Raw genomic sequence first — 16,019 nt, forward strand, 5'->3', positions numbered from 1 at the left:
AATTTTGACCAAATTTTAATAAAAAATGACTAAATCCTCATCAGGCTCAATTTAGACCACATTTTAATAAAAAATGACTAAATCCACATCAGGCTCAATTTTGACCAAATTTTAATAAAAAATGACTAAATCCTCATCAGGCTCAATTTTGACCAAATTTTAATAAAAAATGACTAAATCCACATCAGGCTCAATTTTGACCAAATTTTAATAAAAAATGACTAAATCCACATCAGGCTCAATTTTGACCACATTTTAATAAAAAATGACTAAATCCACATCAGGCTCAATTTTGACCAAATTTTAATAAAAAATGACTAAATCCACATCAGGCTCAATTTTGACCAAATTTTAATAAAAAATGACTAAATCCACATCAGGCTCAATTTTGACCAAATTTTAATAAAAAATGACTAAATCCACATCAGGCTCAATTTTGACCACATTTTAATAAAAAATGACTAAATCCACATCAGGCTCAATTTTGACCAAATTTTAATAAAAAATGACTAAATCCACATCAGGCTCAATTTTGACCACATTTTAATAAAAAATGACTAAATCCACCTCAGGCTCAATTTTGACCAAATTTTAATAAAAAATGACTAAATCCACCTCAGGCTCAATTTTGACCAAATTTTAATAAAAAATGACTAAATCCACATCAGGCTCAATTTAGACCACATTTTAATAAAAAATGACTAAATCCACATCAGGCTCAATTTAGACCACATTTTAATAAAAAATGACTAAATCCACATCAGGCTCAATTTTTACCAAATTTTAATAAAAATGACTAAATCCACATCAGGCTTGAGAAGGAGTGATTTATTCAATTTTGACTAATTTTTAGTAAAAAAAAATGACTAAATTTATTTCTCACTTTTGACTATATAACACACTGAAATGAAATTACATGCATGTAGTCAGTCAATTTTGAGGATGAGGGCCTCCACGATCGCGCAGTGGTAGCGTCGTCACCTTGTAATCAAGGGGTCCCGAGTTCAATACCCGGTGAAGGCACAGAGTGGTTCGGATCCCACTTTAAACTGTAGGCCAGTCCCGATTAGCCTTACTGTGCATAAAGAGGACTCAAAATACCAAATCAATCAACTTTGATGAAAATCGGGTCGGTGCTAATTTGAGTAATGTATTTAGTCAAAAGTGACTAAATTTTGCTCGTTATTGACTAAACAAACACAAGTCACAAATGTTACGGTTCTATATTCTGTAATGTACGACAAATCGTTAAGAATTTCAAACACAAATTTACTAAATCAGCTTAAAGATCTCATCTTGCAATCTTACGTCTGCCAGATAAGATTGCTCTACAAAGAACACAAACAAAGCAAACGGATTGAGGGAATTCTGTTTTATTCTCCAAGCAGCTTTCCTTTCCTTCCTGGATAAAAATAAAAACTAGACTGTGAAAAACTTGTATCAGGGCATTTATAGATATGTATAAATTCAATGAGATGTGGATTAACGAAAGTTGCAATTTTTCACGTCTACGGAGAAAAATTCAGGCATAATTTCCGTAATTCAAGGAATTCACGGTGAGTTGCCACCCAGTTGCATGTATTCGGGATAAAATTTCGTTTTGTCAAGGGTTCATGACGTGAAACGAGACGTCAAGGAATGTTATTTGGGTCAACGATGTTTATGGAACGACATGCTGTATGCGAGTATATACACAATACAGGTAAAACGGTAAAGGTAAAGTGTTCCCCTGTGCTTGGCACTACGTCCTGAAGGCGTATAGGGAGTGTGGGGGTAACGCCCCACACTTTCTTGATCCGGTCGTGAGTGGGGGTGATGTGATCAGCATCACGCCCCTGACCGCCTTTACCCCCCAGGGTTTCCCCCAGGTACCCATGTTATTCGACGCTGGGTGGGCGCCGGGGCCGCTTCCACCGTTAGAAAAGTTCCCGGATTTGAACGGGCCGGGGATCGAACCCGGGACCTTTAGAATGGTAGTCAGACGCGTTACCGACTTTTTTTTAACGACTTTTTTTTATTACTATTATTACAAATTACATTTTATATGAACATGGTTAAAAATAAGATACCTTCTTTTTATTCATATACAACCTTTAGGAAATTTGCATAATTCTTTCTATTATAAACAATAGTGTTTTGCATTAATTCTTGTTGTAAGAAATCTTTAAAATTACATGCGTACTTAATATTTACCGACTGAGCCACCTCGGCCACATAGGAAAAATAAATATGTTGTAATAAGAAACAATGTATTCATATAATATGCACTACGTCGTTTCCATTGGTTTGCAATACGTTTCACCCACTCTTGATGAACACGCATTAGCACATCTGGAGATATGTGTGCAATAGCGTTGGTGATGAGGTGTATACATTATTATTTTCCTAGGTATTGCGACTTTTGGTCCACTTTGTATATAAACCGATAGGAGACCTTTGACGAAATGGGCATCCACACAGGCGTAACTTAGCGGGGACAAGGGGGAGGGGGCTCGTGCACCTCCCTCCCCCAAACAACCGGTTTATTAAAATTTATAAGTTAACGTTCTTCGACCTAAGGAGCGAAGTTATAAAGAGCAATATTTGTAATTTCGCAAATTTATTTATCAAAAACAGCTCTGAGCGTTATATTTATGAGAAAGATATCTTTTTTAGTCTGCCCCCTAAAGTTAAACCCCAAGTTTGATTTGTCCCTCAAAATTAAGCCCCTAGTTACACTAGTGACGGATCGGGTGCCTCACCTAATGGAAAATCAATTTTAGCCTACAGTTGCACTGTTCTATGCAAACAATATATCGTATTGTAAATAGGAGCCAAACTGACTTCAATGTTTCAGAGGTTAGAGAATTGTCTTGCGATAATAGGGCTGGAATAATGAGAAGGTTATTTTCGTATGTCGTTATCATAATTCCTCTCTTTTCCACGGTAAACTGAACCATCAGATATGAAGAGTAAAATGAATAAAGAAAGAAAACAAGGGGCCTCGATTTTGAACCAAAATGGTTCGGATACAAATTAAAACTGTAGGTCCAGTTCCGATTAGCGTATCATGAGCACAGAGTGGACTTAAACCAAACTCTAAAAATATTCTCGGGCTTGTTAAATTCGTGACAAAAGACAAAACCTGTCAGTCAACAATATTAGGCCCAAAAACCTGGAAGTCGGGAGAGGGGAAATCGCCCCTGTCGCCCTCCTCTTGAATCCGCGCCTGAGTTTCATCCATGAAAGTTTCAGACAAGATTGAGAGACACTGTTGAAAAAAAAAAAAAAAAAAAAAAAAAAACACTACCCTAGATATCGATATCTATGGAGCAAAGCCTCGCATAGCGGCAGAGAAGAAGGGAAATCGAGTGGGCAGAGCGAAGCAGTGCACGCTGCTCGCAGGCTGTTAACATCAGTCGCTTTCCCCCCTCCACGCAATTCCGTCCCGTCTCACGTGTTCATTAGTGGAGCCGTCTCGCGTCACTACTTTCGCAGAGACTTGCTTTCGTTCGCTTGCTACAGAGGCAGTTTGGGACAGGGTATAGGGAAGGACGAATCGAAAATTTGATATCGCGATATATTGTCAAGAAAATATTGCCACAGACGATACGATATTTTTACCATATCGTGATATCGGCGATATGTCGTCTCCACAATATATATCGCCAACACGATATATCGTCGTCGCGATATATATCGCTAAAATATCGTAACGATATATCGCCAAAATATCGTGACGATATATCGTCTAGTTAATGTCGCCTGGACGATATTTTTTCTATATCTCGATACATCGTCTGGACGATATATCGCCTTACCTATCCCCGAGGCAAGACAGCCGAACCTCATTTCATCCAACGAGAGCAAAGAACTCGCAGCGCATGCAGAATACGCGATGCGGTGAGTTCGTTCACTGGCCGTCGACATGTTACATTTGCTGGGAGGCGACATCTGTATGCGACTCGCGGAGAGCATCCGTAATGACTTGTCGCTGGTGGCGACCGGGATGGAGGAAAGCACAGCAAACGAAAGCCTCTTCGCCCATTCGCTTACGTTTTGCGTCCCGTCGTCATCATGGTGAGGGTAACGCAAGACCGATACAGCAAGTAAACCACCCTGTGGCGTCCCACAACAAGAACGTATTTAGGGGGAGGGTCGCCATCTACTCCAAAGACTTGCCAATTACAAAAATTAAACAATGAAAATTTGATTGTTTGGCATTTGTGGCATAATTGTTATTTGTTTCCGATAAACTTATCGGAAGACAAGGATTATATTGGGATCTTACTGCTTTGAATGACAGTACCAAAGAACCGGCGTACGCTTTTAGGAGGAACATGAGTTCAGCCAATACGCAGCCAGTGCTGTCGCGCTGTTGCCAAACCAACTGCTAGCGGAAAGGAAACACAGATAATTCGCTGTGTCCAATATTCAGCTTTTTATGGGTATAATGCATGCACGTGATATTTGAGTACAATGAAATATATAGTGAAGAATTCTACACAGGATTATACGTGCGTCCATTTCGATCTGCAGCCGAGAGATCGGGAGAAGCGTGGCGGGCGGCGCTGGCGGAGATGCCGACATTTGCGGCCTGAAATGCCCGCTTATTTTTATGGACATATGCAGACATTTATATAAATATTGCAAAACGAGCACTAACCTGTGTTATAAGAGTATGGTTTTAATTTTAGTAGCTTAGTGGCTGTATGTGCTGATGATTTTGACACTCCCATCTCCTGTGAAACACGGCGTAGAGGTTTGTTTGGATAACTTTCTAACGCTGCCCCAATTTCATCGAGTTCATGGAGGAAGCTCACGAAAACCATCGACTTTTAATGGTTTCGTCGGCAGCGTAATCTTGATACAGTGTTGCACATTCGAAACCTCCAAACGAACCCCATCGACACAAAACTCTTTCAAGGATATAAACTTAAGCAGGACGTTGCTGGTCAAAACTATGATTAAAATGTTTTATTATCTGTGACTCTTATCGTCACTTTTAAAGCGTATTTTTTTGTGTATATAATTGCAGAACTTGGATGAATTACAGATGATGAATTATAACCCAGGTTAGTGCTCGTTTTGCAATATTTATATAAATGTCTGGATATGTCCGTGAAAATAAGCGAGCATTACAGGCCGCAAATGTCGGCATCTCCGCCAGCGCCGCCCGCCACGCTTCTCCCGATCTCTCGGCTGCAGATCGAAATGGACGCACTATCATATCACTGCAGCATATAGGAGATGAGAAACTCGTACCTGAAAGAAATTTGAAGGTACATATTTATTGTAGAGGAACTGCAAGGTCATGATCATCGATCTCGTTTCTGTTTTCTGGCATGTTTCCCAGGAGATTTGAACAGGGGTTTGCCGATTTCTGTGGTAGATACTTTACCCTGTTTTATAATACGCAACACGGTGTGCACAAATGCACCAAACGCATTAGCCGTAAGTTCTCGACTCTGAGAAAACACTGTTTCAGCTCGCACGTCTTGCGAACGCCAATTCCTTGAAGTAAGAATAAGCTTTAAAACTAAGATTTCTGTCTTGTGAACGTCGTAATACGAGTATTTTACCCTTGGTGCCTGTACTACTGGTACGTACTAGGTTTCGAGAGCGACATTATTAATTTGATTTGATTTGCTTTATTTTACTTTGCTTTTCTGTCACTTTTCGCTAATTGCGAAGATGGGAATGAGTGATGATATAATGAAATTGATGAAGGGACGTTCATAAACATCCATGTCCAGGCCAGGATTCGAACCCGGGATTCCTGGCGTCGTAGAGCGATATGCTAACCACTCCACAATGGCGCCGGTACGACATTGTTAAATAACACTCACGCAACACATACACTATTGCACAACTATCGATCATAAGGGCTGTATTGCACATCGCGCTACGACGCCAGGGGTCCCGGGTTCGAATCCAGACTTGGGCGTGGATATTTGTGAGTGTCCATTCATTAATTTCATCATATCATCACTCATCCCCATCTTCGTAAATTAGCCAAATGTGGGAGCAGAAAAAGCGAAGTAAAATAAATCAATCAATAAGGGCTGTATTGAATCCTCTCACAACTGTTCTTCATGTCGTACGAGTAAAATTATCTCACACCGCCCTTGTTATGAAAACGCTGAACTCAAAACTGACCCAGACTCGCAATGTTTGTGAACACACAAGACAATGAAAGGTCATTGTGCATATTCAGCCGAATTTGATACCCATAGCTTTACCAAGACACAACAACTCATCGGGGTCAACACAGTGTCAACGAAAAAACAACAGACGGAACAAGGAAGGGTGTCATTGTGTGTGTAGAGACGTGTTGTTTCCCTTGGTTCTTCAAGAAACGATAACTCCGGCTGTAGGCGACGGAAATTCATGGGATTTGGACAGTCAGGTTCAAAATGTCTTTCCCCATCTTATGATGAACCTTAAAGTGGCAAGTTTTATGAAAACTTGTTGCACGCAAGAAAAATACAGAACACGGCGTTTAACTAGCGCGCCGCAGTTTCCTAACTGTACAGCGTTGCACTCCTGCCATTGGCTGGTCGCCACGCACACCCTCTGCGTGGCTCCACCCGATATCGCTTCTAAAACCGTGTGTCGAGCTGTAATATGTATAGCCGGTTCCTGTGGCGTAGTGGTTAGCACCAGTGGCGTAGCAAGGGGTGGGCGACCGCCCGGGGCCTACGCGTCTCATGGGGTTGATACAAAGAATGTATTAAATAGAAGTGACGGGAAAAAAGATGGAAAAGCCTAATTTTTGTGGGCAAAACATTTAAAACATTCTGTTTTACATTCTTGAAGAAATAATTCAATTAGTTTGTTCGAGTTCAAACACAAATGCTACAGCACCAACTTCTACCTCCTTTTATATAATTTAAAAGGGAAAAAAAAGGTCTTTGATACTACTACTACTAATAATAATAATAATAATGTTGGTCTCGGGTTTGAATCCCGGCTTGGGCATGAGTGTTTGTGAGTGTCCATTCATAATTTGCCAAAAGTGGCGCAATAAGCGGAGTAAAATAAAGCAAATCAATAATAATAATAATAATAATAATAATAATAATAATAGCATTATTATTATTAAAATTATTATTATTATTATTGGTACGTTTATCCTGGTACTTGCTCCCCCAGACAAAAAGTCAGGGTTTTGCCTCCGCTGCAAGGCAATAGCAAAGCTTACCAACTGGTAACAAAACACATATAACTTTGCATACCTAAAACGAACCTCCCCCCACACCCAAAGCAAAAAGCTTAATTCGCCTACTGTTCAGAAGTCGCAAATGCATCCAAGCATTCAAAGGCGTATGATTAAGGGGGCAAAAGCTTTGCTGAAAGTTCGGTTCCGTGAAAGAAAAACCTCATTCCATCTTTACGGATGGTACGAAACAGGGGCGTATATAGAGTTTGTCTATTAGTAGAATTCCATCTCCCGTTACACAAACCTCTGTTCCCCCTTTTTTTCTCTCTGTGGTCCAGATCCGAGATTAATTTACACATAAGCATGGTTTCGTACAGCAGATTTAAAACAACTGCACATAATTTATTCATTTCTAATGTGTGGCCAATTTATTCTGCAGCCACACAGATGTAACACAAGTAACGAATATAACAGTTGGGCTGAAAAGTTCGTAGGCTGACTCATAGATGGCGTTACTAGAATTAAATCCATGTGATTTTTACTTAGTACTAACCTTCAAAAGATACGTGTATAAATTTTACAGCTGCCGGATAATTAGTTCGTGAGATATAGCATTGTGAGTGAAGCAGCTTTTGTTATTGTGAAAAAATGGATAAAAAAGAATTTCGTGTGTTAATAATAAAGCATTGCTTTTTGGCGAAAAAAAATACTGTTGAAGCCAAGGCTTCGCTTGATAAACATTATTCGGACTCTGCACCAGGAAAAACAACCGTTGAGAAGTGGTTTGCTAAATTTAAACGAGGCGAAATGAGCTTCGAAGACGATGCACGCAGTGGACGCCCCAAAGAGGCTGTTACCGACGAAAACATCAAAAAAGTCCACAAAATAATTTTAAATGATCGTAAAGTGAAGTTGATCGAGATAGCTGAGACTTTAAAAATATCAAAGGAACGTGTTGGACATATTGTGCATGAATATTTGAACATGCGAAAGCTGTGCAAAAAGTGCTGTTTCATCAAGACAATGCACCGTGTCACAAATCAATGAAAACGATGGCAAAATTATATGAATTAGACTACGAATTGCTTCCCCATCCACCATATTCTCCAGATCTGGCCCCCAGTGACTTTTTCCTGTTTGCAGACCTTAAAAGAATGCTCGCTGGAAAGAAATTTAGCACTGATGAAGAGGTAATCGCCGAAACTGAGGCCTATTTTGAGGCTAAAGAGAAATCGTACTATAAAAATGGCATCGAAAAATTGTATGACCGCTATAATCGTTGTATCGCCCTGGAAGGCAACTATATTGAATAATAAAATCGAATTTTGTCAAAAAAATATTTTTTACTATGTTAGCCTACGAACTTTTCAGCCCAACTGTTAGTATGACGCATCCCCCATAGTTGGTTGAATCTTTTTCGGCTTGAAAATACTTATTTCTTATTTGAGAACACAATATTGTTTAATAACGGTAATAAGATTTCTGTGCACTAAATTTCTTAATGATATTATTAGGGAGGCAACTGCTCCGTCTTGTTGGCCTGTGCGCACGCCTGAAGTATTTACAATCATGCATATCTATTTTCACCCTGGCTCCAGATGTTCAGATTTCACGAGCGTTTTGCTCCAGATAGGGTGTGGAAATCTATCAAGATTGCAGGACGCGATAGGAGAATGCCAAACATTCTTGCTTTGCTCGTTCACGATTTCTCTTTGGGCGATATTTCTCTGCTGTCAGAATGGTTTTTTTTTCCAGTTTATAAGTTTCAATAAACGTAGTAAACTGAAACAAGCGAGTTCGGTATCTAGGAAGCTAGCAGCAAAGATATAGGCTCGTTGTTTGCCTTCGGAGGATTGCACTATCGCTGACACCCCGCTACCAACAGTGGCTGTGATGTTGAAAATATAGAAAGGATGAAACATGCCTGCATGTTTTAGCCACTAAATCAAATACTAATCAACTTTTAGTACGCATCTATGTATAGGCGTGCGCAGACCCTCTGATTAGGGGGGTGAGGGGGGCAAAAGCCTGATCAAAGATCAATCGCAAAAGGAAAAATCTCATTTCATCTCATTGCTTTATTGTATTGATGGGTGTGGAACAAGGGCATATGTGGAGTGTGTCCAGACTCGCCGAAAATCACTGTATTAGAACAATTGCAACTTCCGTGGCACTCCCTCCCCTCCTTTATTTCCCCTCTGTGCTTCAGAGACTATTTGACATAAAAACATGGTTTCGTACACCAGATTCAAAACAACTACACATAATTTATGTATTTCCAACAGTGACGGCGATTAGGGGGAAGTGAGGGCAGTTGCCCCCGCACTATGACCTCTTAATACTCTCCACTTTTATCACCCAATCGTCGCTACTGATTTCCAATGTATGGACAATTTATTTTTCAAACGCATAGAGGTAACGCAACTAACGAATAAAGTATGTGGGAGTGTTAATAACAAGAACTAAGTCGGATTCCACTTTCACAGGAAATAATGCACCTTCCTCCCCATCCTTAGTTGCATGGAACTTTCGCCGGCTTGAAAATACTTGATTCATTGATTGACTTGGTGTTTTAATTCCACTTTAGGCTAATCGGGACTGGACCTACAGTTTAGAGTGGGATCCGAACCAGTATGTGCCTCCACCAGGTATCGAACCCGGGACTCCTTGATTACAAGGCGACGACACTACCACTTTTTTCTTTATATATAAAAGGAATACCCTTATGCGGAAGTATACCCCATCATTCACACGACTTTCACTCATATCAATTAGACCATTTTTTCGATTTTTCTCATGACAGACGAACACAAATACTCATGCCTTACCCGGGACTCGAACCCGGAACCTCTTGCGTTTTAGCGCGCTCTGCTAACCACTCCGCCACGGAGGTCAACACACTAGGCCATGAAAATAGTTATTTTCTTTAAGAATATAATATTGTTTAATAGCGGTAATAAGATTCCTCTACACAAAATTTCAAGTGAGAGTATTGGGGTGGCAACCGCCCCCTCTTGCTATCCCCAGTGCGCACTCCTATGCATATATGATAATATGTCAATGAAACTGAAGAATACTAGCAACTTGCTTACATTTAGCCCAACAACGACATGTTTAGAAATTTCAAAGAAACAGCTTGATCAAGGGAGGCGAATGGCATACTTGGACGATCGGAGGATTTTTTCCAGGGAGAGGCAAGAACAGCCGTCTCACTTCAGTACCTAACATTCGGTGCTCAATATGACGGCATGATATAATATATGACTGTAAGAGTTACTGTTTTCAGTTGAACATAGGTTTTGAAAAAGGGGTCCTGAAAGGGCAGCGGAAGACAATGTAAGGGGTGCCACCCCTTCACGCCTCCCTAGCTACCAACTAGTTCGCAAACGCAGTAAATTCTGCATTTTGCACTGCAGACTCTTTTAAGTCTATAAGTAATTGCAATATTATGCTTGTAATGGAAACCTATAACAATTACTTCCTTCAGCTATATTAAGTTTCTTGGTACTCGTGCGTTCATTATCCTATCTTGAAAGAAAGACTGCACCTAAAATGTGCATAGGGCAGTGGCGTGCCCAGGATTTTCGAAAGGAGGGGGTTAGGTATACATTTTTTTAGTAGTCAGCCCTCATTTTGCCATCTTTTCCTGCGTTTGATGTTCTTTTTTTTTAGGAATACTGGGCCAAGGAGAGGGTTATAACCCCCACCAACCCCACTTGGGCACGCCACTGCCATAGGCATAATATCTCACTTCAAAATTCCAGTGTTTACAATAGTTAAAATATATTGCTGAAAATTCTCGAAAATAATAACGTAACAAAATACATTTGCAGCTGTTGAGGAATGACATATTCAGAACATTAATAAAAAACAGAACAGTACTTACCTTGTCTTGCTTTTTGTTACACCAAAGTAGTAAAAATTGCGAGAGGAACAGGTGAAACTATTCGCGAAGCGAGTGAACACTGTACAGACAGAACACTGGCACTTCCCGCTGCGCTGTTCCAGTGAACAGACTCACAATCGATCTTCGTTTTGTGCCCGAAGTGGCTGCGCAGAGGCTTATATCTGGATACCCTGAGGGAGGTTCGGAAATGAGCTCGAGGGGTGAAGGGGGCAACAAAAGGCAAGTCTGGCAGGACCGGCAGGGTTCCGGTTTTATCTGGATCCTGAAGAGGGTGGAAGTCGTTTGTTTGCGCTGTGAAACTGGGGAGAGGAACACCTTCGGAGTTCAGACAGGCTTGAAAAAGAACGTAGACGGTGGTGGATGTGCGTTATTTGGAAGCCTGGGGGAAAAAAGCACTGCAATACGTTGTACAGGAAAGAGGTTTGAATGTAGAAAAAATCTGTTCAAACTTCCTATCCAAGGACCTTTCTGGGGGGGGGGCTTTATTCACGTCTAAACCAGTTACATTAACATTCTTTATTCAACATAGTAGCAAATAATATAATTTATGGTAAACAAGGTGTAATTTATATTATACCATTTTATAGTTCTCGTTCTGATCTATCAAGGGGTCCGAAGGGGTTCGAAACCCGGTGGAGGCACATAGTGGTTCGGATCAGGAACGGCACCAAAGGGGGCTTAAGCCCCCAAAACAAGTCTCAGCCCCCCTGTAGCCCCCTAGAGTTTTGTAGTACGGTAGATGCAATTTTGACCAAAAGAGTAAAAAAGTAGAAATGTACATTTTCCATTACAAAATGTACATTGGGACAAGTACAATGTTGAAGTACACTTTCTAGTTCGGTTAGATCACAAGGTAACTCTATTACGATGTATTTTAAATCATGGCGGGGGGGGGGGGGGTGGGGCGGGAGCTGTAGACCTAACTGGATAAAGATAGCTCCTGATCATTTCATACTAAGTAATTGGCCAATAAGTGGCGCAACCACAGGGGGCAGGGTGCCCAACCTTGGGCGGAAATAAGTTTTAGGGGGCAAACATTGACGGCTAAGTGTACCTGCACAAGGCAACTACCGCCCACAACGTCTTCGCTCGCAATGCCTCCTTTTCTTAGTCATATCAAGTTCACAACCGTAGCTAGGAGGCGACGGGAGTCTGCCCTGGGAGCCGAACGATATAAATGAAACTAAGTTGTAAAATTCATTGATTGATTAAAGAAACTTTGAGAACGTACACAATTTAGTGTCCGCATCACTCCATGTTGCACATATGTGAAACATATATCGTGCATGAAAGTTATAGATGTTAATGTAAAAATAATTATATTTGGAATGCATTGATCAAGCATTTTCTGTCTTTGAAAAATAGTTTGTGTGATTGTCTTGAAAAAATAATTCAAATCGTTTGTTCGAACACAAATGCTCTAGCACCAACTTCTACCCCTTTTGGCGTAATTTACGAGCTAAATAACGTCTTTGATATTACTACTAATAATAATAATAATAAATAATGATAATAATAATGTTGGTGCCGTGTTCGAATACCGGCTTGGGTATAAATGTTTGTGAGTGTCCATTCATCAATTTCATCATATCATCACTCATCCCCATCTCCGCAAATTAGCCGAAAATGCCACAAGAAGCTAAGTAAAATAAAGCAAATCAATAATAATAATAACAATAATAATGTTATAGCTCATAATAACATTATTATTAACATTATTATTATTAACATTATTTTATTAAAATTATTATAATAATAATAATATTTATTGGTACGTTTATCCTGGTACTTGGCCCCCCAGACAAAAATTCGTGGTTGCGCCTCTGTGGCCAATCATGAGTCCCCAAACTTGCTACGAAATATGTAGGTGGACATATTCAGTGTCTGCGAAATTGTTATTTAATTGTTGGCATTTGCAACTAAATATGCACAGTTATTAACCTCTATAAATCGTATATCTATATTTCGGAATAGGTCTAACAGGTGTGAGAAATGAATTTTTATAAGTAGGACAACGTTCAATATCTAAAGAAGCGTTATGTTTCTTTTCTGTTAGTTCTTCATTCGAGCACCGACAATTACATGAGTGTTATCGATTCTCTCATTGGTTTCATGTGTGATAGTTATATCTATCCTTATTGTTGCAAATATTCGAGAGGAGAAACACGATGTTAAAGAATCAAAGAGTATACAAACTAATTCTTTGCCTTGATATCAAGGGGTACCCGGATTCGATCACCGGTGGAGGTAACATTCCATTAAGTGGTTCAGATTCCACTAGAAGCTGTAGCCCTCGTCCCGATTAGCCTCTGTGCATATAGTGGACGTTAATACAAATCCATCAACTAATCATTGCAATGAGGTGTGAAAATCAGGAGGCCTGGGAAATTGTGTTGCTCGTCATCCTAGTCCCACATGTTAATTAATTATCATTAAGTGAGGCTGGAAAATAAGTTCTACAATACCGTCGAAGTGACCACATTTGATTCCGTGCAGGAGACTGACTCAATCTTTAAACCACATCTAAAACAATTGATCCCATTCTGCTCAGTATTTATGAATATTCTTACATAAAATTATAATCTTCAGCAGTTATTAAAATGTCCAGTGCAAGAGTTGCAACTATATTCTTTGCTTTTATGTGAATGCATTTTTCTCGTAATGGGGGTGAATTTGTAGTGAAAATAGATTTGTCCCTTGAGAGTGGCACCTCGGGACGGTATTTCTCGTATCATCCCCATTTTTAGCCCTGAGTTCTGAATTTCAGTCGTTGAACAAGAAAACGTAAGATATTTCATCATTGAAGAGAAAATTGTATCATTATTGGAGACCGGATGTTAGGCAAAATGCCTATTCTTTGCTGTTAGAGATATGATGAAAACGAATGTTGCGAAGGCCAGGGGGGAGGGATTAGCTTCATTTAAAGGCAATTTAATTTTGCCTATTTTGCCTATTTCATACGATATTGCCTATATTATTTCATAAATGCCAGATATTGCCTATTTTAGGCATTTTCTTTAAAATTGGGACATGACTGAACTCGGTGCATACAATTTCCTGTTCTCAGGATTAGTTTCCGATGCTTCCAAGAAATTTAAAAATAACAGTTAGCGAGTTATTACAGTTAATAAGGACAAATTAAGGGCAATTCAACAAGTTCTGAAAGGTGAAAATATACAAACTGAGTTAGATCCACATGTTCTCGCGTGCTTTAAGTATGCTCCGGCAACATCTGTGGAGGTTGAAAGATCATATTCAATTCTAAAAAATGTGTTGTCCGATCGCAGACATAACTTGTCGGTTGATCACCTGAAGAAATACCTTGTTGTGATGGGCAACCACAATTAGCGCTTCTTATTCAGAGACTGCCAAACCGTACAGTACAAACTTGAGATGCATTTAAACAGTTTATTACTTCGAACTGCTGTGTGGAATATATAGTGTAAATTTTTTAATTGAAATAACCCTGTGTGCAGTGATAAAGTGTATATTTAAATAATTTGCATACTACTTGGAAGTAGCCAACAATTTCTTTTGTCAGACTATTGTGTGTAGCCATTATACAATGGAAAATTTTGGGCTGACGTGACTCCTGTTTGCAGTGATTTATTAAGTACAATATTAAGTACAACAATAAGACTGCTGTCTCTAATGATGAGCTCCTGGTTTATTTTAAGAAACTATAAAGAATGTACAGGTATGTTTCTATATTTTTTAAACACCTATTTCTTATTGTATGTCTATCTTCATTATTTTGAGTTAAATCTCATTGCCTTTTTATTGCCTATTTGTATTTTAATGCCTATTTTACTGCCTATTTTGAAAATTATAAGTGCTTATTTGCCTGCCTATTTTATATGTTTTTGGTGCCTAAACATCCGGTCTCGTCATTAACACACTTTCAGTTCAAGGGTGGTGATGATGATGCCTACTTTATTAAGTTGGTGCCACTTTTCTGAACCACGAAAAGCTATAATCTTTCACCACTCCTTACTGTTGTGATTGCGACAGTTTATACAGGGTAAGTCAAAATGATGGAACCGATTACAGAAATTTATTCTATGAAATCTAATAAACATATGTTATTGTGAGACATGCGCTTCGAAAGGTTAACTTTCAAAGTTTAGTTTCCACGCAGTGTTTCCACTTTCTACCGCTAGGAGTCAGCAGCGAGCAGTGAACAGGAAAATGGCGTTGACTGGAGAACAGAGATCTTCCTGTGTGCATGATTATCATGTGAACAAGTCTGTGATTAGTGTGCAACGGCATATCCGTACCAACTATCGGAGAGAACCACCTACGGGGAAGGCCATTCGTAAGTGGTATGAACATTTCAGAGATTCGGGCTGCATCTGTAAATGAAAATCGACTGGCAGTCCGTCGACTGGGAAGAGACAGTGGAACGAGTGCGCACATGTTTCGTGCGGAGTCCACAGAAGTTCACCTACCGGGCAGCGAGAGAACTTCAAATTCCACAGAAAACTGTCTGGCGGGTTCTGCGGAAACTTACAAATCAAACCCTACCGCTTGCAAATAGTTCAAGCCTTAAAAGACACTGATTATGCTTTGCGCGCGTCCTTCTGTGCTGATTTCCTCACATTAATGGAAACGGATGGGTTCTCTGAGGGGTTAATTTACAGTGATGAAGCAACTTTTCACCTTTCAGGGAAAGTGAATAGACACAACGTAAGGATTTGGGGAAATGCTAACCCCCATGAATTTGTGGAACACGAACGCGATTCTCCCAAAGTGAATGCCTTTTGTGCCATTTCCAATGAAAAGATTTATGGGCCCTTTTTCTTCTATGAACGTACTGTAACAGGACTTGTTTTCCTTGATATGCTGCAACTATGCCTCCTTCCACAGCTTGCAGAGGATAGCGCAGATTTCATTCTCCAATTGGATGATGCCCCTGCGCATTATCATGGCAGCGTTCGGGACCATCTCAATGGGACATTGCAACAACGTTGG

General features: G+C 39.8%; 1 protein-coding gene across 3 annotated transcripts in view; it reads right to left on the minus strand.

Moving 5' to 3' along the window:
* LOC145981260 (uncharacterized) overlaps positions 1-11,172 on the minus strand; it is a 220,706-nt gene extending 209,534 nt beyond the window's left edge. For all 3 annotated transcript variants that reach the window (XM_083114414.1, XM_083114415.1, XM_083114413.1), the window contains exon 1: positions 11,028-11,172. The gene's annotated coding sequence lies outside the window, so the exon portion shown is untranslated. The remainder of the gene's footprint in view (positions 1-11,027) is intronic.
* Between the last annotated feature and the right edge of the window lie 4,847 nt (positions 11,173-16,019).

The sequence above is a fragment of the Lepisma saccharinum genome, chromosome 29, assembly GCF_977018435.1.
Source record: "Lepisma saccharinum chromosome 29, izLepSacc3.1, whole genome shotgun sequence".
In the NCBI taxonomy this organism is placed as follows: Eukaryota; Metazoa; Arthropoda; class Insecta; order Zygentoma; family Lepismatidae; genus Lepisma; species Lepisma saccharinum.